General features: G+C 40.9%; 1 protein-coding gene and 1 long non-coding RNA gene across 3 annotated transcripts in view; one reads left to right on the top strand and one right to left on the bottom strand.

Moving 5' to 3' along the window:
• Nucleotides 1-20,113, top strand: part of DOCK1 (dedicator of cytokinesis 1) — a 582,086-nt gene that overhangs the window by 419,656 nt on the left and 142,317 nt on the right. The window lies entirely within an intron of this gene.
• Nucleotides 19,081-20,113, bottom strand: part of LOC140517625 (uncharacterized) — a 36,514-nt gene continuing 35,481 nt past the window's right edge. The window contains exon 3 of the long non-coding RNA XR_011971654.1: nt 19,081-19,517. This is a non-coding gene — a long non-coding RNA (uncharacterized lncRNA). The remainder of the gene's footprint in view (nt 19,518-20,113) is intronic.

A 20,113-nucleotide genomic window follows, 5' to 3' on the forward strand; every position in this document is an offset into this window, starting at 1 on the left:
TCACTTTCTTCTATCTCTTCTCTAGTTAATTTGAGGTGGGGGGACATGGGGCCTCTTCACTGTTAGATCTGGGATCCAAGTCACTACATAAATCCAGAGATTTATCCTTAATTTTACATGTGAAGCAAAGAGTGATTATGTAATTTGCATAAGGTAGCACAACTAATCAATGGCAGGACTGAAATTGGAACCCAGGATTTCTGAGTCCCAGTCCAACACTCTCTCCACAGCACCAATCTAATTGCTGTCTCTCCCATTTTCCTGTGGAATATTCAGCAAACTGCTCAGACACTTCTGTCGCCCTTGACATTTGGTACTCCCAAACGTTGGCCCTTGTTTTCTCAGTAGATAGCTGTCTTAGCAAAGACCTCCTGATTTAGAGTGGTAACATTTGAAGATGAGGGGAATTCAGTCTGGTAAAGTCTTTTAGCTTTCCATGCTGATAAAACCCTGCTACTGGGAAGCAACATCCAGAGTAACACATATGGTAATTACCAAGCTCAACAAGAATGGATTCATAGTCAACAGAGAAGAGAGCAATTTATTCCCTCGCCTAATGGACAACTCAGTAGGGAGTTGTCATTGATACTCAGGAACTCCTGTTACAGAAAATTTCCTCGAAATTCACCACCCTACTGCACTCCCAGGCCATGACAGAATGCTCACTGCTATACCTTATCTCATCCCTTTCTAAACCTGTACCAGGATCAGGGAACCATTGAATTAGATCTAGAAGAGACCGTAGAGGTCAGGTAGTCAAACTCCCTTCTTTTACAGGTTATAGTACTGAAGACAAGAGAAGTCATTTGCCTTTACTGTTCCTTATACAAGATCCTCAGACTCTAAACATTTCCCCTGGCTCTACCTAATGCCTGGAATGCTTTCCCTCCTCATCTCCATCTCCTGGATTTCCCAGATTGTTTTCAATCCCCAACTAAAATTCCATTTTCTCTGAGAACCCTGCTCTGAACCACTTAGGAGTAGGTAACAGTGGTAGTTAGCATTCCACCCTGCAGGACCTTGGAGAGCTTCCATTTCCTTCTGTGTTCTGCAGTCTCCCCATCCACCTACCCCTTGGATGTGTGCAGCAGTGGATGCTTGCTATTTCCTCCTTTTCTGTGGTAGACAGATTTCACCTAAGGACAAATTGACTTTATCAAGTAATAAAGAAAAACTTTGTGACTCATGTAGAGTGAAACGTGGGTCTCTCAGGCAGCCTCACCTTCTACTTTTCCACCTTGTTTTGAGATCTCCTCAATTGTTTTGCTCTGTTAAGAGGTTTTATATGGAACAGGTTCTGAGTTGTATTTCTGGCACTTTCTTCTCTTCAGAAAAAAATGGATTTTTCATGCTCTCTAATGTTGAAATAGGAAGTATCTCGCTTAACTAAGGGGCATCTTGCTTCCACCTGCGTTTTACACTTGGATGAATGAATTGCCTTCTGACATGAAATTCCCCTAGAGGCCTAGGTTATCATAATGCTGGTTATTTATAGGCTATCCTGGTGATGTGACAGGTTCAACTGTGGAAGTGGCACCCTTTGGGGTTGAGAATATTTTGTGATGGGGGGGAGGGCAGGTGGTCATCTCAGGAGCCATGATTTCAAAAGATTGTTTTCCCCTTGACTACAGATAAAGGAGGAAAAATAGTAATAAAACAGCCAAGGGAAACAGATACATTTCAAAGCAAGCGATTACCCCCTCAGGTGGATTTTTCTACAAGCTGAGGGTAAACTGTTCTTGCCTGTTTCACAGATTGTTGTCCCTTTTGTGTATGGAAGCTGGATAGGAAAAAACCACTTAGGAACTCGGGTTACCTATTGGAATTGTTCAGTTTTGTATTACTCTGTTTTCCTAGACTTGTGTCAGCTCTGTCTATGGGGAAGGCTACACTTCCAGATTCTGCTAACAGCATCTGGCTCTCAATGTTTCCTTCAATTTTTGATTTTGAGAAAGATGAGGAATGATTGGGTGGTAAAAATTGCTATATCTCCAAATATATAAATGTCATTTAGGCACTAGAAGTACATAAAGATGTATTTTCAGAGACTATCTGACTTATCTAAAGTAAAATCTAAATTCCAGAATTAGGGCAGGATCACTAGGGTTTGGACCCAATGTGCTGAAATATAAACTGTTGAAAGCACAACCTAAGGCTGGCTTCTTGCCCCAACAACCACACTTCAAATGTACTTTCCTCACCTCCCCAGCAGTAATCAATCCTTTACCAGCCTAGAAACCCTACCGTATTCCTCAGAAAATTCTTCTCCTGAATGTTGTACCCCAAAAGGAGCTTCCTCCACTTCATACTCCTCTTTCTATTTTCCCTTTTCCCAAGCCCAAGAATTTCTCATTAGAGCTCTCTGAACAACTCATGAACTTTCTTATTTATAAGTACCAGTTGTCAAGTCTGCACAATTTTTTATAGCATACAGAATGGTCCTCTGTTACTTTGGGGTTGGGAGTTGGATTTCTATTGATGGATAGCTGAGCACAGGAAGCTTCCCAGAAACCATCTCCCAGTAAGTATTGTGGGATTTGGAAAAGCAAAGACCCTTAGAAATCTTCAGTTCTTTTCCAGCCTCTTTATTTTACTGATGAATAAGCTGATGAGAAAGTGTGATGCCCAAGCCCCCATAGGGAGTACATAACTGAGCAGAGCTTTCATCCTTGGTTCTCTGATTCCTAGTGGCACACAGCTTGTATGGAGCCAAGGCAAGTTTGAGCTCCAGGCTTTCTATACTGAGTATAGAACTGAGTCAAATTTATAAAAACATAAATAAATAAGAAACATTCTCCAAAGGATATAAACAGACAATTTTCAGAAGAAGACATCAAAACTATCTATAGTCACATGAAAAATGCTCTAAATCACCAATGATAAGAAAAAGGCAAATTAAAACAACTCTGAGGTACTACCTTATACTTATCAGAAATGAAAAAGTGCTAGAGAGAATGAGGGAAAATAGGTACACTAATGAACTGTTGGTGGAAGAGTAAACTGGCCCAAAGATTCTGGAGAGCACTTTGGAACTAGACCTAAAGAGCTATTATTTTTATAAATTTGACTCAGTTCTATACTCAGTATATATTTGAGAAATGAGGCCTTTATCGGAGATATTTGCTATCAAAAATTTGGGTATTACTTCATTTTTAGTGATACCTTTAGCAAAATGTAGTTTCTCTTCTTATCTCTTTTAATTAGATCAGTTTTTGCTTTTGCTTTGTCTACAACATGATTGCTACCTCTGCCTTTTTTAGTTTAGCTAAAGCATATTAGATTCTGTTCCAGCCCTATTTTAACTCTATGTGTGTGTTTGTGTCTTAAGTGTGTCTCTTGTAAGCAATGTATTGTCAGATTTTTTATTTCTGCTACCTGCTTCCATTTTATGAGTGAGGTCATCTCATTCACATTCATCATTATGACTCCTAACTGTGTATTTCCCTCCATTGTATTTTCTTTGGTTTCTTCTTCTCCCTTTTTATCCTGTCCCTCCTCCAAAGGCTGACCTTTTGTTGGTTCTGCTTCTGCATAATTTTATTTGAGGCATTACTTTAAAGTTGTTTGGATGGGAAAGTGGAGGGAGTTCAGCTGTGTTAGCTCTAGTCTGGCATCTTTAAGTGTCCCTTTGCTGACTTTTTATATGATTTAAGGCAGCCTCTCTGTTCCTCATATGTAAATGAATGTAGCCTCTCTGTTTTCTCATGTAAAATGCAGGAGTTGTCCTCTGAGAGGTTTTCGTAAACCTATGATCCTATGGCTTTCTTTTTAAAGTCTATTTTGTCTTTCCTGTATTTTAAGATTTTCAGATACATATTTATGGCTGTTTCCTTTGCGATTTAGCACTAACATTTGAGTTTATTTTCTCTGACTAGGAGTTGTTTGGGCCAAGATGTCAGTCAGTCAGTCAAAAAATGTTTATTAAGCACCTACTTTGTGCCAAGTGATGTCCTAAACCCTGAGCGTAGAAAGAAAGGCAAAATCCAGACCATCACAACCTAGTGAGGGGAAATAGCAAATAAAGAGAAGCAGAAAGAAAGGGGTAGATACTGAACTTGCAGGGCTACCTGCAGCCAAGTGGGAAAATTCCCAGGTGGGAAATGATGAGATAACTGCCCTGGGCACCCTCCTTAAATGGAGGCTCTGGGAGGAGCTCTCTGATATCTAGTCAGAGAGGAGGAAGGGTCCCAGGACTAGGGGCTCTGAGGGGATAAATTTCAGAGTTGATGAAAGATGTCTACCTGCTTCTATTTTTTTTTTTTTATTTAGCTTTTAACATTCATTTTCACAAAATTTTGGGTTACAAATTTTCTCCCCTTTTCTCCCCTCCCCCCCCCAAACGCCAAGCATTCTAATTGCCCCTATGACCAATCTGCTCTCTCTTCTATCATCCCTCTCTGCCCTTGTCTCTGTCTTCTCTTTTGTCCTGTAGGGCCAGATAGCTTTCTATACCCCTTTACCTGTATTTCTTATTTCCTAGTGGTAAGAACATTACAGTTGATCCTAACACTTTGAGTTCCAACTTCTTTAGCTCCCTCCCTCTCCACCCCTTCCCTTTGGAAGACAAGCAATTCAATATAGGCCAAATCTGTGTAGTTTTGCAAATGACTTCCATAATAGTTGTGTTGTATAGGACTAACTATATTTCCCTCCATCCTATCCTGTCCCCCATTACTTCTATTCTCTTTTGATCCTATCCCTCCCCATGAGTGTTGACCTCAAATTGCACTCTCCTCCCCATGCCCTCCCTTCTATCATCCCCCCCCACTCTGCTTATACCCTTATCCTCCACTTTCCTGTATTGTAAGATAGGTTTTCATACCAAAATGAGTAGGCATTTTATTCTTTCCTTTAGTGGAATGTGATGAGAGTAGACTTCATGTTTTTCTCTCACCTCCCCTCTTTATCCCTCCACTAATGAGTCTTTTGCTTGCCTCTTTTATGAGAGATAATTTGCCCCATTCAATTCTCCCTTTCTCCTCCCAATATCTTTCTCTCTCACTGCTTGATTTCATTTTTTTTTAAGATATGATCCCATCCTCTTCAATTCACTCTGTGCACTCTGTCTCTATGTGTGTGTGCGTGTGTGCATGTGTGTGTGTGAAATCCCACCCAGTACCCAGATACTGAAATGTTTCAAGAGTTACAAATATTGTCTTTCCATGTAGGAATGTAAACAGTTCCACTTTAGTAAGTCCCTTATGACTTCTCTTTGCTGTTCACCTTTTCATGGTTCTCTTCATTCTTGTGTTTGAAAGTCAAATTTTCTTTTCAGCTCTGGTCTTTTCATCAAGAATGCTTGAAAATCCTCTATTTCATTGAAAGACCAATTTTTCCCCTGAAGTATTATACTCAGTTTTGCTGGGTAGGTGATTCTTGGTTTTAGTCCTAGTTCCTTTGACTTCTGGAATATCCTATTCCACGCCCTTCGATCCCTTAATGTAGAAGCTGCTAGATCTTGTGTTATCCTGATTGTATTTCCACAATACTTGAATTGTTTCTTTCTAGCTGCTTGCAATATTTTCTCTTTCACCTGGGAGTTCTGGAATTTGGCCACAATGTTCCTAGGAGTTTCTCTTTTTGGATCTCTTTCCTGCGGTGTTCTGTGGATTCCTTGAATATTTATTTTGCCCTCTGGTTCTAGAATCTCAGGTCAGTTTTCATTGATAATTTCATGAAAGATGATGTCTAGGCTCTTCTTTTGATCATGGCTTTCAGGTAGTCCCATAATTTTTAAATTGTCTCTCCTGGATCTATTTTCAAGGTCAGTTGTTTTTCCAATGAGATATTTCACATTATCTTCCATTTTTCCATTCCTCTGGCTTTGTTCTGTGATTTCTTGCTTTCTCATAAAGTCCTTAGCCTCCATCTGTGCCATTCTAATTTTGAAAGAACTATTTTCTTCAGTGAGCTTTTGAATCTCCTTTTCCATTTGGCTAATTCTGCTTTTGAAAGCATTCTTCTCCTCATTGGCTTTTTGAACCTCTTTTGCCAATTGAGTTAGGCTAGTTTTCAAGGTGTTATTTTCTTCAACATTTTTTTGGGTCTCCTTTAGCAGGGAGCTGATTTGCTGTTCATGCTTTGACTGCATGTCTCTCATTTCTCTTCCCAGCTTTTCCTCCACCTCTCTAACTTGATTTTCAAAATTCTTTTTGAGCTCTTCCATGGCCTGAGCCCATTGAGTGGGCTGGGACACAGAAGCCTTGATTTCTGTGTCTTTGCCTGATGGTAAGCATTGTTCTTCCTCATCAGAAAGGAAGGGAGGAAATGCCTGTTCACCAAGAAAGTAACCTTCTATAGTCTTATTTCTTTTCCCTTTTCTGGGCATTTTCCCAGCCAGTGACTTGACCTCTGAATATTTTCCTCACACCCACCTCACCTCCTGATCCTCCCAGCCAGTGTTTGGGGTCTGAGATTCAAATGCTGCTTCCAGCCTCAGGGCTTTGGGTGGGGGCAGGGCTGCTATTCAGTGTGAGATTAAATTCAGATGCTCAGGTGAGGGCAGGGCTGCCTCTCAGGCTCAGTTCCCTCAGGGAGTTTATGCACAGACCTTCAACAATGGATCCAGGCTCCTGCCTGCTTGGAGAGCCCTGTTCTGCCGCTGCCCCTCAGCTTCTGTCTCCCGAGGGGGCCCGAGCCATGGGGGCACCCCACTCCCCCCTCGACCCGCCAAAGGGACTCTCTCACTGACCCCCGTCACCTGTGGGTGGAGGTACTTGTGCGGCCGCTGGAGATCCCGTCCCTGAAGCCCGCTCGGATCTGTTCCTCTCGGTGCCGCGGCCACGGCAGGGCTGTACTCAGCTCCCAGTCCCGGCGCCCAGTCCGCAGCACGAAGGACCTTTTACGAGAGGTTTGCAGGTCTCTCCGGAACAGAAATCTCCCTCGCTCCAATGTTCTGTGGCCTCTGGGTGCAGAATTCACCGTGAGTTACTTCTTTGTAGTTCTATGGGTTGTGGGTTCGGAGCTATGTTACCTGCTTCTATTGCAAGATAATTTCCAAGGCTCAACTGAGCATCTTGGCCAAAGAAAAAGATTTGAAAGGACAAGAGCACATCAGGCAAGAAGAAGCAGAGGCCAGACTCGTCAGATTCCTTTTGGCTCTCAGTCCTAGGAAACCAGCAACCTTTGGGATCTTAACTATGGACAATATACAGAGATCACCCTTTGAACTAAAGAACCCAAAGCAAACAAACAAACCAGCAGAAGCAGGTCTAAACATGGCTGGGTTTTGTTCTCCCAAAGCCTCCGTTTTTATCATGACATTGGCACAGTAGGCATGAAGTCTCGCTGTGCTCAGTTACAATATGTTAGTGGTTTATTTCACAAATTTTGACAGAGCTGAGGAGAGTTATTTTCAGATTCTGCCGACAGTCTTCCTGGGCCTACATGATAAATTCCAATAATTTCAATATTAACTTCCAGTGACCTCATTATAAACTTATTTTTGCCTGAGCCTCTGGGTGTAGGTGCGTGTGTACATACACTATATTTTGATTAGAGCACTGCAGGCTGACACAGTGACATTTCTTTTCTACCCCCCATCAGAGTCTGCATTTAGATTAGGAATAAAAGGTGGAGCCTACAAGGTTGTTGAAAAGAAAAAGTTTTAGAATATTATTTTTTTTTCCTAAAATGAAACCTTGTATGGGAACTTTTGAATCCAATCAAGTCATATAGATTTTATAGCTTCATTTTTAAAGACGCTTTAACCTTCAAGTACAGACACCAAACTTTGACTGTGTAAAAAGAATGGGAAATTTTTCGAGAAGAATGCAAATAGCTAGAGACAAAATAAACTTTATTTCTGTTGGATGGAGGGAGTGCCCACGCACCTCCCCTACACTGATGAAATCCTAGGTCATGTGTGTCTCAGAATCAATGCCTGTTGACATTATATTCATTTACATTTGGCTCATTTTGTCTATTCCTCTTTTGTTTCTTTCTTTGCCCTGGATCAGACCATGTGGATGTTCCCATGTTTCTTTGAAGTTCTCCTGTCTCTCCTTCCTGGCCATTGTGGGCATATTTCATTGCATCTCTCAACTATAATTGGCCGAGTTTTTCCCCAGGAAGTCAGAAGTCCTTCCCACGTGGACATTTTTCCATTTTTAAATCATTTTTTGTGCCAATTTTCAGGATGTGAGGTGACATAAAATATAATTGACATTTTATGTCCCCAGTCAACTGGGACATACTTTCTTCCTGAAGGCCAGCTATTTCAAACTGGAGTACTTAAAGACTCTTGATGCATATGGGACCTTTTTATGTTGTTGATGCCCTTGGCCTATGAAAACATTAGTAGAATTACTAGAGTATGGACAACTTAGTAACTTTCATATAATTCTGAATTCTTTTGAATGAATGAACAAATCAACAGACATTGATTGAATACCTTCATTCTATCAAGTCATAAAGATACAAATACAAGAATAAGGATTGTTCCTGCCCTCTTAGAACCAACACTGTACTGAGAGAGTACAATATTCATCTTTATCAGCATAGGGGATGATGTGAAGTATAGATTTTCTCAGCTAGAAGGAGAGACTGCTGGGGAGAGTTTGTAGGCCCAAAGATGTGAGGATATGTATTGGTATGAGGAGTTAGCCTATCACAAGGGTAGGGTGTTGCTACCCTAAAATGACTGTAATTAATTTCTAATTTTAATTTATAATTTATAAGTTCTGTTTGCAAATATATTTGAGTTAATTATTGTATGTAGTGTCATATTAAATTTCTTTTTTCTATTTTTTCCTCTTGCCTTTTTTTAGTCTTATATTCAATCTTTTTCAGTCATGTCTGATTCTTTGTGTCCCCATTTGGGATTTTCTTGGCAGAGATGCTGGAGTGGTTTGCCATTTCCTTCTCCAACTCATTTTACAGATGAGAAAACTGAGGCAAATAGGGTCAAGTGACTTGCCCAGGGTCACATAGTTAATAAGTGTCTAAGGTCACATTTGAACTCAGGTCTTCTTGACTCCAGACCCAGTGCTCTGTCCACTAAGCCACCTAATTTCCTGTTGGTCTAATAGAGAAATACTAGTGATTTTGTTAAGTTTACCATCATGTTCCTTTGCTTAAAGCTACTGATTGTCCCATTTTTTTTTTAATTCTCTGGTGTTTTCAAAGATAATCCTAATAATATTAGCAGATAGATTTGTCTTTTCACTATTTTTGCTGGTCCTTATCTGTTCTTTAGATATTGCCCAGAGAAGGGCAACCAAGTATCCGTAGGGGCTATTAGCCTATCAGAAATGCGTTAAAAGCCCACTTATGGCTTTAGGAATAGACAAGTAAGCAGAGGCATAATTTATCTTGATTCTGGATTTAGCTAGTCTCATTTTGGTGTGCTGGAGACTAATAGACAAAGCCTTCTCCACTTTCCATAAGGGAGCCAGAATATGAGTGGCCACCCAGGTTTGGGACACCATGTTGTGCTCAGCACATTATTGTGCCTCCCCCCACCCCAAATAAGCTACAGATTGTGCACCACCATACCCGCTCCATGTTATTCTTCCTCCGTGGTCAATAATTTATAATTCTTCCATTACAAAAGCACAGCATTCACAAATAATACTGACACCAACCGCAGCATGTGTGACAAGCAGGGATAAGAGAAATGACAGATGGTCCATGGAGGCTTGGCCCCCTCCAACCAGCCATAAGCTAATGTATGGCACAGACATCAAAACTTATGACTCTTTCCTGCTTCTCAGCTCTGAGTAATTCTCTTATTTCATGGGCAAGGCATGGTCTTTGGGCTGGACGCCTTCCATTCAAATCAGGAACATTCCTCTAAGAATGCACAGGTGAAAAAATAATAAAACACTTTTAAAAAATGAAAAAACGGATGGCCAACCAAGAGAGTCCTATGTAACCTTCACCTAAAGTGCTCAATGCTTCCTTAAAAAAAGCTTCTGCCCACAGTTTGTTGTTGTCACATTCATTTTTAAAAGTGCCTAGTCTTTTGGCCTTTGTTTTTCTGCAACAGACCTTTCAAGATAACCCATTCAGCGCTGAACCTTCGCTTGAAACAGAGAGAAACAGATCAGCAGCACCAGCGGCTGCAGCTATCCCATCTTCCCTATTCATAGTGGCTAACGTTTCCATAGGATGGATTCAGTGTGGTTTTTTCCACCATGAGTTGCTTTTAATGACTATTATTTATTTTGCTTCATTTTGGATTTGTGATCATCACCTCCCTATACTGTTGATTAGGCATACTGACATGATTCACACAGGAAGAGGACTTAGTTTATTACATTAGCTCATTACATTGAGAAAACTCATACAGAGAATGGAGAACACTGTATGCAGTCTATATTTCTTACTGGCAGTGCTACAGATTATTGTTTCAATTAAGAACTTTAGCTAGCAAGTTTGTCACTGGCAATAGCATCATAGCATCTTTTTAGGATTTGAGTATGGGGAAGGAGACACTTGTCATCAAGATAGTAGGTGATCACCATTCCATAAGAACCCAGCCTAAAAAAATATAGCAAACACGGCACAAGATATGTTGTGGAGAGCTTTGTTTTTAGTGGTATAAACAAAAACCAGAACTGTCAGATGGATGAAATACAACTTTAGGTTCTAGACAGTTATGACTGAAAGTGGTAAGCTCCCACAGATCCTCCCAGACTGGGGAGGCTTTGAGTATACTCACCAACAGTGTATCTCGCTACCTCAGTCTGAGAGCCTTATCACCAGAAATTCAACCACAAAATAGTGCTCAAATGCTCATCCAGAGCATCCCAGTGATACTGTCTACTAATGCCATTGATTACAGATTTGAAGTACTTCTGAACCAAGATAGATGAATGTGAGTTACTGAATAGACCAAGGCATTCTCAAGGTCCCTGAACCATAAATATTGGCTTGTTCTGTTTCTTCAGAATGAGACAAGATGCCTTCTGAATCAGTACCCCACTCTCCTGAAAGAGGGTATACAGTAAAGATGTATTATGAGAGGCAGGCTGTGTCTATTTGCTAGCTATCTCCTATGCTCTAAGGAACAAAGGACTGTCTTAATTCCCACCTCAGTGGGTAAATTCTGGAGACAGACATGGTTCAAGGCTGTTCCACCCTTTTGGAGTCTATTTCATAGATTTATAGATGTTTAGAGTACAAAACAACGTTAGAGGCCCCCTTCTTGTTGTTTGATCATTCTGTTGTGTATGTCTCTTCATGACCTCATAGCCCACCAGTACTGTCCATGGAGTTTTCTTGGCAAAGTTACTGGAGTGGTTTGCCACTTCCTTCTCTAGTGGATTAAGGTAACAGAGGTTAAGTGACTTGTTGAGGGTTACATAGCTGGTAACTGTCTGAGGCTGGATTTGAACTTGGGTCTTCCTGACTCCAGGCCTAGCACTCTATCCACTGAGCCATCTAGCTGCCCTTTGAGGCCATCTAGATCCATCCATTTCTGGACAAGAAAGCCTTCTACAAAAACAAATGGTCTTCCAGCGTTAAAGAGAAGGCCTGTTGTGAGAGTGAACTGCATAGCGCTCCTTTGGAATAGCAATTGTTGGTAAGAATTATTTTTCTTATATTAAAGTCTCATTTTATCTCTTTGGAACTTCTATAAGCAATCTGAATTCTACCATGTGTGATCAAGGAGAATAAATCTGATCCTTCTTCCACATGAATTATTCCTTCAGATAATTAAAATCAGATCTGTTCTCCACCATTCATTCCCCACAATTCCAGGTCTTCTTTTGTCCAAGCTAAATTGCCCCTATTTTTGGGTCAGCGTTCATTCTATATATTTTCTAGTCCCTCAGCCAGTCTGCTTCACCTTTTCTGGATCTTCCCAAGCTCATCAATATCCTTCCTAGAATATGGCCTCTAAATATCATGTGAACCTGGCCAGAACAGAGGAGAGGGAAATAGGCATTTGCTCCTGAAGTCCAGGTGCCAATGCAGACCCCATTCACCTTAATTTCCTTTACTGCTATATCACACTGGTGACATATATTGAACTTCTACTAAAATCCCTGGATCACCCACAGTTGAGTTGCCACCTGCTCATCCCACCACCATATTGTGTTTCTGAAGTTAATGTTTTTATCTCTATTTAGTTTCCCAGAGATATCCTAGGTCTATATCAGAAAGGGACTCAGAGGTCCTCAGGGCTGGCCCCGTGAGACCCAGGGAAAGTCAATAAATCCCAAGTGTACAGAAATACTAGGAAGCACCATGGGATTTGAACTCAGGTCCTGTGACCCTAGTTCAGTCCTCCAGCTCCAGTTTTCTTCTGACTGAGCCATACTTGAGCTGCCTTTGAAGGCAATGGGTTCCCTTTCATTAGAAGTCTTCAAGCAGCACCTGGGTGACAATAGATTTATTGATAGAATCAACAGCAGCATTGCTATGCAGAAGCAGGATTTCAGAATGAGGTCATGGAAGAGAGGCTTGCCTTAAAAGGGCCCCCTGAGCGTAGAAAAGAATCAAAGTCAGATTAGGGAAAAACCAAGAGGGATTTGTTGGGAAAGGAGCCTGGGCTTAGTCCATATGAGAAGTCAGAATTCTGAAGTAAGAGAAGTATCAAACTGAGTGGCCAACAGATAACACAGATACAGTCCTTGCTCTCAAAATGGTAATAGAATATTGGAGATGCTACAGCAATGCAAATGGAAAGAACAGTGATGAAAATTCAATGCAGTGTTGTACAATGATACTGAAGAGAGGAGAAAATGCTTCTATTCCTTTCCATAGGTCAGGGGCCAGAGGTAGAGAGCCCTGTGTACAGTAATGCCAATTCATGTCTTAGCTTTTCTGAACAACTCATTTCCCCTCTCTGTCTCTCTCTTCTGTCTCTGTGTATGTCTGTCTGTGTTTGTCTTTGTGTGTCCATCTCTGTCTCTCTCTCTTACAAGACATGGCCATCTATGGAGGCAGGGAGGCTAGAATATTTTTGAAAATGAAGGGATTGTAAAAACAAAATACACAGGGGATAAAATAAATAGAATGCTAGACATGTAATAAGGAAGACCTCAGTTCAAATCATGCCTCATTCACTTAGTAGCTGTATGACTGTGGGCAAGTCACTTAATCTCTGCCCCAGTTTCCTCATCTGTAAAATTGTGAGTTGGATGTGAAACTTTTAAGGCCCCTTCCAGCTCTAACTATATGATCCCGTAATCAACCTTTTTTTAAGTATTGAAATTTGGTAATACTCAGGTAAAATGTAAATTTGTTTCCCTAACATAATTAGTTGATCAAAAATATTTCTCAAGTCTCCAATGTAGAAAATAACTGTGCTCAGGAGCACGGTAGTGAAATAAAAGAATGAGACACATCTGTTGGCATCCAAAATCAGAATATCCAGTTGAAAAAATAAGCTAAACGCAATTTTTGCACTGGTGAACAAAATAAGAGATCCACTGACTAAATTGTGAAGCATTTGCAGAGAGGAGGGAGAAGGGAACCATTCACACCCGGGTACTTCCAGACATCAGCAGACAGTTCCTCCCTCCACCAAAACAGATTGCCACCTCTCCAGCATGGTAGGGAATCACTGAGTGACTAAAAACTTATTAATTCCTTGCCATCTCAGGAGGACCTGCCTGGATCTGCATTTCCCGCCAATAACCTCAGAGATGCCAGTGCCACTTTGATGCCATCCTAGGACATTAGAGGAAGACTCGATTGGTAGAATTCTATTACTATGTCTAATTTTTTTAAAACAACTCTTCTCTAATCCATTGTTGGCACTAATGGAAGTGCCAAGCCATTCTGACAGTCCCATGAAGATGCTTAAACATAATTGGGCTTCTTTTCAATTGTGTACTTAAAAGAAAAAACCCAAAGACTCTTTTAGGCCCCATGCTGTTTAATGTTAATGTTTCTCTTCTTCTGAGATGGGCTTCTAGATCTCCAGCCCAACCGCCTCCGCATGGCTCCCACAGTCGGCCCATGATTGATATGTGCACATAACCATGAAAATAAATTGGTGCCTGGTAGGACTATTCCCGCCATCCTCCTCCTCCTCTAATTTGCCGATTGCAGATCAACTTTCAAAAAGCATTTTCATAAGGAGCTTCTTATATTTTGACACAAAAAAGTCATTAGGTTCTCTACAGCTGGCAAATTTTGATGGAGCTTCTTCACCCTTAGGGCAGTGAGGATGATCCCCAGTGCTCTGTGAATCTCACTAAACGATAACAGATGACTATTTACTCCACATTCTTCTGTTGCCTCTTCTTTCCCATTCACAGCTACCTTCTGAGAAGCCTGGACTGGCTGTTTAGCACTGGAGAATTGACTTCTATTTCCTCTCCAATAGAATCTTTCCTTGTTTTTTTACTACCTGTTGAAATTCCAGTATATTTATTTGCCAGGAGGCCGTGATGTACAGTGGAAGGAGAGCTGGATTTGGGGTCAAAAGATGTCAGTTAGAATCTAGGCCTTAGGGCTCCGGTAAATGCTGTTTGACCCCAGGCTCCTCTGATTCCAAGACCACTGTCTGTCTGCTCTGACATGCTAACTAAGGTTCAAGGAGGAATGGAACCCCAAGGCAAGAATGTGGAGAGAACAGTATGGAGGCCAGACCCTTAGGAGCACAAGGGAAGGTGAGTGAAGAGAAACCAGCAAGGTAGACGGAGGTATCAGTGGAGAACCAGGAAAGTGCAGCATCTTTATAGCAGTGGGATGATAGATGTGCAAGAGGATGAGGGCCGGCCTTTAGATTTCATGCTGAGGACCTCCTCAGTGACCCTTGTACTGCTGTCTCAGCAGAGGGGTGGGAGTGGAAGCAAGATGTCAAACAGCTGAAAAGTGACTTAATGATGAAGCAGAGTCAGCAAGTGTAGCCTCCCCCTTGAACGCACTGGAGGATGACGGGCAGGCGGGAGAGAATGAATCAAAGTTGAAGATGTGAGCTGAGTCCAGAGACAGGCTTTGGTTTGCTACTTTTAAAGAAAGAATCTGAGCATGTTTATATAGCCCCAAAAGGAGGACCCTGTGGGAAACAAAGACTGTGAATTCAGAATTATCATAGATTGTGTTTGGAGATGTTAGACCTAGCCTAGACTGATGAGTAATCCAGGTACTGGAGAATGGGTGGTGGATGATGAGAAAAGACAAACCTGCAAAGTCTTCTCAAGAGATTTTCTTCATGAACCTGAGCAGAGCAGAGGAAAGGCAGTGAGCTAGTCAGCACTATAGCAAGCTGGAAGCCTCCTTTGTGATGATTAAATTGTGGCAGTTCAGTAGGCTTTGGGAGCTGACTTGTTCGATTGTTGTTATGGGGAATAGCATCAGCAGAGAAAAGGCTAAGAATTGTTAGAGTGTGTGTGTGTGTGTGTGTGTGTGTGTGTGTGTGTGTAGTTGGAGATATGAACATATATACATACATACATACACATACATTTGCAAATCTTTAGGTGCCATGTAAATTGCCACTAGTAGTAATAGTAGTAGTAGTGTAGTAGTAGTAATAGTAGTAGTAGCAGTAGTAGTAATAGTAGTAGTAGCAGTAGTAGTAATAGTAGTAGTAGCAGTAGTAGTAGTAGTAGTAGTAGTAGTAGTGTGATAGAATTGGAAAAGCATTATGTGAACTGATGCAGAATAAAGTATGTGGGAGCAGGAAGATTCCATATACATATTTTTTATGTGCATGTGTTATGTGTTTGTGTATGTTATTATATGTTATTGTTATTGTAGACACATATCTGTATGTATTTATCATAGGGAACTATATTTAAAGAATCATTTCACATGTATTACATAAAAGTATGTGTATGTGTGTGTATATATATTTACTACAGAAGTGTAAATTAAAAGAACAGTAGTACAGTTAAGCTAAATGCAGCAAAATGCTCAGGTCCAAGCTTGTCTCTGAGGAAAGGACATGAGAAGACGCTTAGTATTCCTTTGCTGATGAGGAGAGCGCTCTGCATAATACTGGACTCTGTTGCTTACTTTTGCCAAATTGATTCTTGTTCTTTTTTATTTTTTTAAATGCTTTCTTAACAGGGAGAGTTCTCTGGGAAGTAGGGTGATATACATATAGAACTGTGTTGACTAGTCATTTTTAAGTCATGTTCAAATTTTCATGACTCCTTTTGGGGTTTTCTTGGCAAAGATATTGGAGTGGTTTGCCATTTCCTTCTCCTAGAATTATAGGTCATGTGAAACAAAAGATATTAATTACATAATTTTTAAAGTCAACAAGTAAGTTGTTGACTTTTAAAAAGTCATTGTATAGTCTTAATTTCCACAAAAGTTATTAAGGTAACAATATGCATCTTTAAAGAGTGAATGGGGTAGAGTGTGGATGTTATGTAAAATACTTTTGTGAACCTTCTAATGAAATAATTTAACAGTCTACTGGAGAGTTCAAGTAGTTCAAGACTTACTTTATAGAATAGGAAACCAATCCTCAGCTATGGGAGGGACCTTAGCTAGGGTCACACAATGTTAAGAGGCACAACGATTCGAAATCTTGTCTTTTCACCCCAAGTCTATTTCTCTTGTCATGACATCAGGCCATGTTCAAGAGCAGGCAAATTACTCCTCAAGGCTTTGTAATATAGCCACTGACACTTAATAGAATACAGTTAACATTTATTAAGCCCCTGTGCCTCTACTATGTGCACACAGTGTTAAAGATAAGATGCAATCTCTGCCTTTAGGGAGCTTACACTCTAGAAAGGAGATAAATCCTCAACACAGGTAAATATGAAATCAATACATTGGTAAGAAGACAAAACCCTCAGGAGATTTTTTTTGGAGGGTTGTTTTTTTTTTTCCTCACATGTCACTTGGATGAGGACTCTGTGGGGAACTCAAAAAAAAGTAATGGGAAGTAGATTTGTGAACGAAACTCAGTAAAATTCAAGTGGCTTCACCCAGGGAAAAAATCATCTCAGGTGTACTTAATTGATGGCTGTGATTGAGTATACACAAATGAGCTTGTGATTCCACTAGGTAGGGAGCTCTCTCCTGCCCTGCACATCACAGCCCCCCCACCCTAGCCTGCCCGTACTGTGCTCCCTCACCTGGACCCTCAAAAACACAAGGCTGCCACTGCATTCCACCCAGTTTGCTGGTGCCTCCCACCATTTCCCCTGACATTGTGAGGAGCACCTTGGGTGTCCACCTGTCCCCCTTGTTCTTGCCACGTGAGCAGCCTATGTTTCCTCCCCATCACACAGTTCCTTCATGGTCCTTCCTGATCTTTGGAGTTCTTCATTCCTTGTGTGTTGCAGCCTGCTCACATCCAGCATGGGCCTCTCCATTGTGCTCCTCTGGGACAAATGTGTCCTGTGTCCCATTACCAAAGAACATCGTCAATAGAACGTTAGTATTGAAAAGATGAGCATTTACTTTCATCGCAAGTTTGTTATTAGGAAAGCACCTTTATACTTACTTTCCTAAAATCCCACTCTTTTCCTTTTCAGCTTTGGGCTCAATTCATCCATCTGTATGTACTTTCTGTCCTAATTCTACATACTGTTAGACAAACTCTATAGGGTGACCATCCAAGTACATATTGAAATCCAGATAATGGGTTTTCTTCATCCATTTAGTCTATCCTGTGTGTACAGTATGCCAGACTCCTTTGAGTCATTAGAGATCTCATCTAGGGTCTCTGGAATGCTCTGGGATTGACACCATAGCTCAAGGTTACCTTCTTATTCGTAGAAAATTCCTTTTACTCTTGGACTCTGTGCTGAATAACAACAACACCTCTAATAATAATAATAATATCATATTATTATTACTATCATTATTGTTGAATCTTCTCTTTTTTAAGCATCACCTACTGTGTATTCTCAGAGGATCATGAAAAGGGTTGTTTCCATGTTATTTAAGGAACTTGGAATGGTTTTGATGTATGGATAGGAGATTCTGTATTGTAAGTGAGCACATAAAAGGCTCGCTAATGCACTCTTGGTAGCTATGAACTCATCCAGCCATTCTGGAAGCCACTAAACTGATCTGGCAATATCACTACTAGGTATATACCCCAAAGAGGTCAAAGGAAGGAAATATTTCTCACCATTCTGTTGGGAAGGATGGTCAACAGTTGGGGAAGAGCTGAACAAGTCATGGTTTAGGAATGTAATAGAATGTTACTGTGCCTGAGAGGTGATGCTTACAAGGAGTATTTAAATGAACCCTTGAAAGACCTGATGCCAGATGAAGTGAGGAGAGCCAGCAGAACAATTAATGGAACAACAATAAGACAGCAGAATCGCATAACTCAAATGTATCCTAACATCCTTCTCTTCAGATTTTATGAACAAATTTATAATCTGACCCAGTGTTATCTTTTGGAGTCACTGAGTCTTCTTAGACCTATGGTCTTATGGGAATAATACTGAAAAATAATCATCATAAGCATTTATGTAGTACCTACTGTATGCCAACCATTATTCTAAGCACTTTACAAAGATTAACTCATTTGATCCTCACAAAAAACCCTGTGAGGTAGACACTATACTCATCATCATTTTACAGTTGAGAACACTGAAGCAAACAGAAGTTAAATGACTTGCCCAGGGTCACACAGCTAGTAAGTGTCTGAGGCCAAGTTTGAATTCAGGATTTCCTGGCTCCACACCCAGCACTCTGTGCACTATAGCAGTAGCTGGCCACTTCTAACTGCTGTTAAATGCCTATCTGTCCATCAATTACCACAGTAAATGTCATAAAATTGAAAAGAGAAAAAAATTTGTTCAGAATTTTTGGGGGGAGTACAGATAAAGACAGGCTTTTGTGAGGAAAAGTGGTCTTTATCCTGGAACTGAAGGCATGTAATAATGGCCAAAAGAGACTATATGTGTTCTTTGCTATGGGGGCCAGTACCAAGGGTAATGGTAAAGACTTCAAGGAAGCTGATTTTCACCTCAAGGTCAGGATCAATTTCCTAAAGTTGAGATGCATCCCAAAGGAGTCGGGGGCTTTACTGGATGGAAATCTTCCAGGGAGGGCCAGAGGCCACTAGTCATTTCTCTCTGACTCTTGTGCAACTACATATTTTACTGGTTCCTGCACCAAAGCCACTGCCTCCATCTGAGATGCTGCCAAATTATTTTTTAAAAGAAGGAATAAGAAGATGGAACAAATGGTTCATCCCTCAGGTCCCTTGTTGTGAGTTTACCAGAGTCTGAGCACACTGAGGGTAGCAACAAAGTCCTTTTGTACCTTTGTCTTCCTAGAATCAGACCCGGGACCTCACATGTAGTAGGCACTTAACCGTGTTTGTTGAAGTGAATTTAATATAGTCATAGAAGACCCAAGCCACTGTTAGACTGATGTTTACTACGTAGTCCTTTCTTCCTTTGTAAAGTGAAGGAACTGGGCGTCACATTCTCTGAGGACCCTTTCAGCTCCTACAGTCCATAATCCTAAAATCTTCACGCATTATTCTGAATGACAAGTAAAACTAGTCTTTTTAGTTTGGATCTGAGGAATTACATAAATGTCGATGGGTATTTAGGAGCCATCTGGTGCCTGAACATTGTAGGATATCATTATTCACTTCTCAAGCTCTGTAAGTATCAGCCACTCTGTGGAAAGAATTGAAAGAATAAATGAGCTTAGAATCAGAGTAAAGAATATGTTGAAGAAATGCTGCTCATGCCAACCTCCAGACAGCTCGTGAGCTCCATAGGGAGCCAGGCAACATCAAGAGATCTAGAGCAAGGCCACCAAGAATGTGTCTGGGTCCCTCAGGGAGAGCATGGGCAAGAGATACCCAAGACAAGCACACGTGGGTGTGTGGAGATCTGTAGCACTGGAGGGAGCACTCACCTCAGTGAGGTCATGATTACACTGAACCTTCCTCTAGATGAATTGTGGTATGACTTAGTCATCTACGTAGAAAACAAAGAGACTCAATGAAATGGTGTCTTCTTTAGTTATATCCTCCTGCACAGGTTTCCCTGTGTCCTTTTGGAGGATTCTGTAAAGAAATCCCAGCAAAATTGGTAGTGATGATTGAGCCATCTCAAAGTTCCTATCCGGCTCTAAGATGTAGTCATTAAAGAATATCAACAGGGTTGCTGTCCTGTGGAAGTCAGGTTAGAAAGAAGAAAGTCAGCCCTCTGGAAACCCTGCTTCATTTCTTAAACGTTTACTATGCACCTTCTCTATGCCAGCTGCT

Source organism: Notamacropus eugenii, chromosome 1, assembly GCF_028372415.1.
Source record: "Notamacropus eugenii isolate mMacEug1 chromosome 1, mMacEug1.pri_v2, whole genome shotgun sequence".
Lineage (NCBI taxonomy): Eukaryota > Metazoa > Chordata > Mammalia > Diprotodontia > Macropodidae > Notamacropus > Notamacropus eugenii.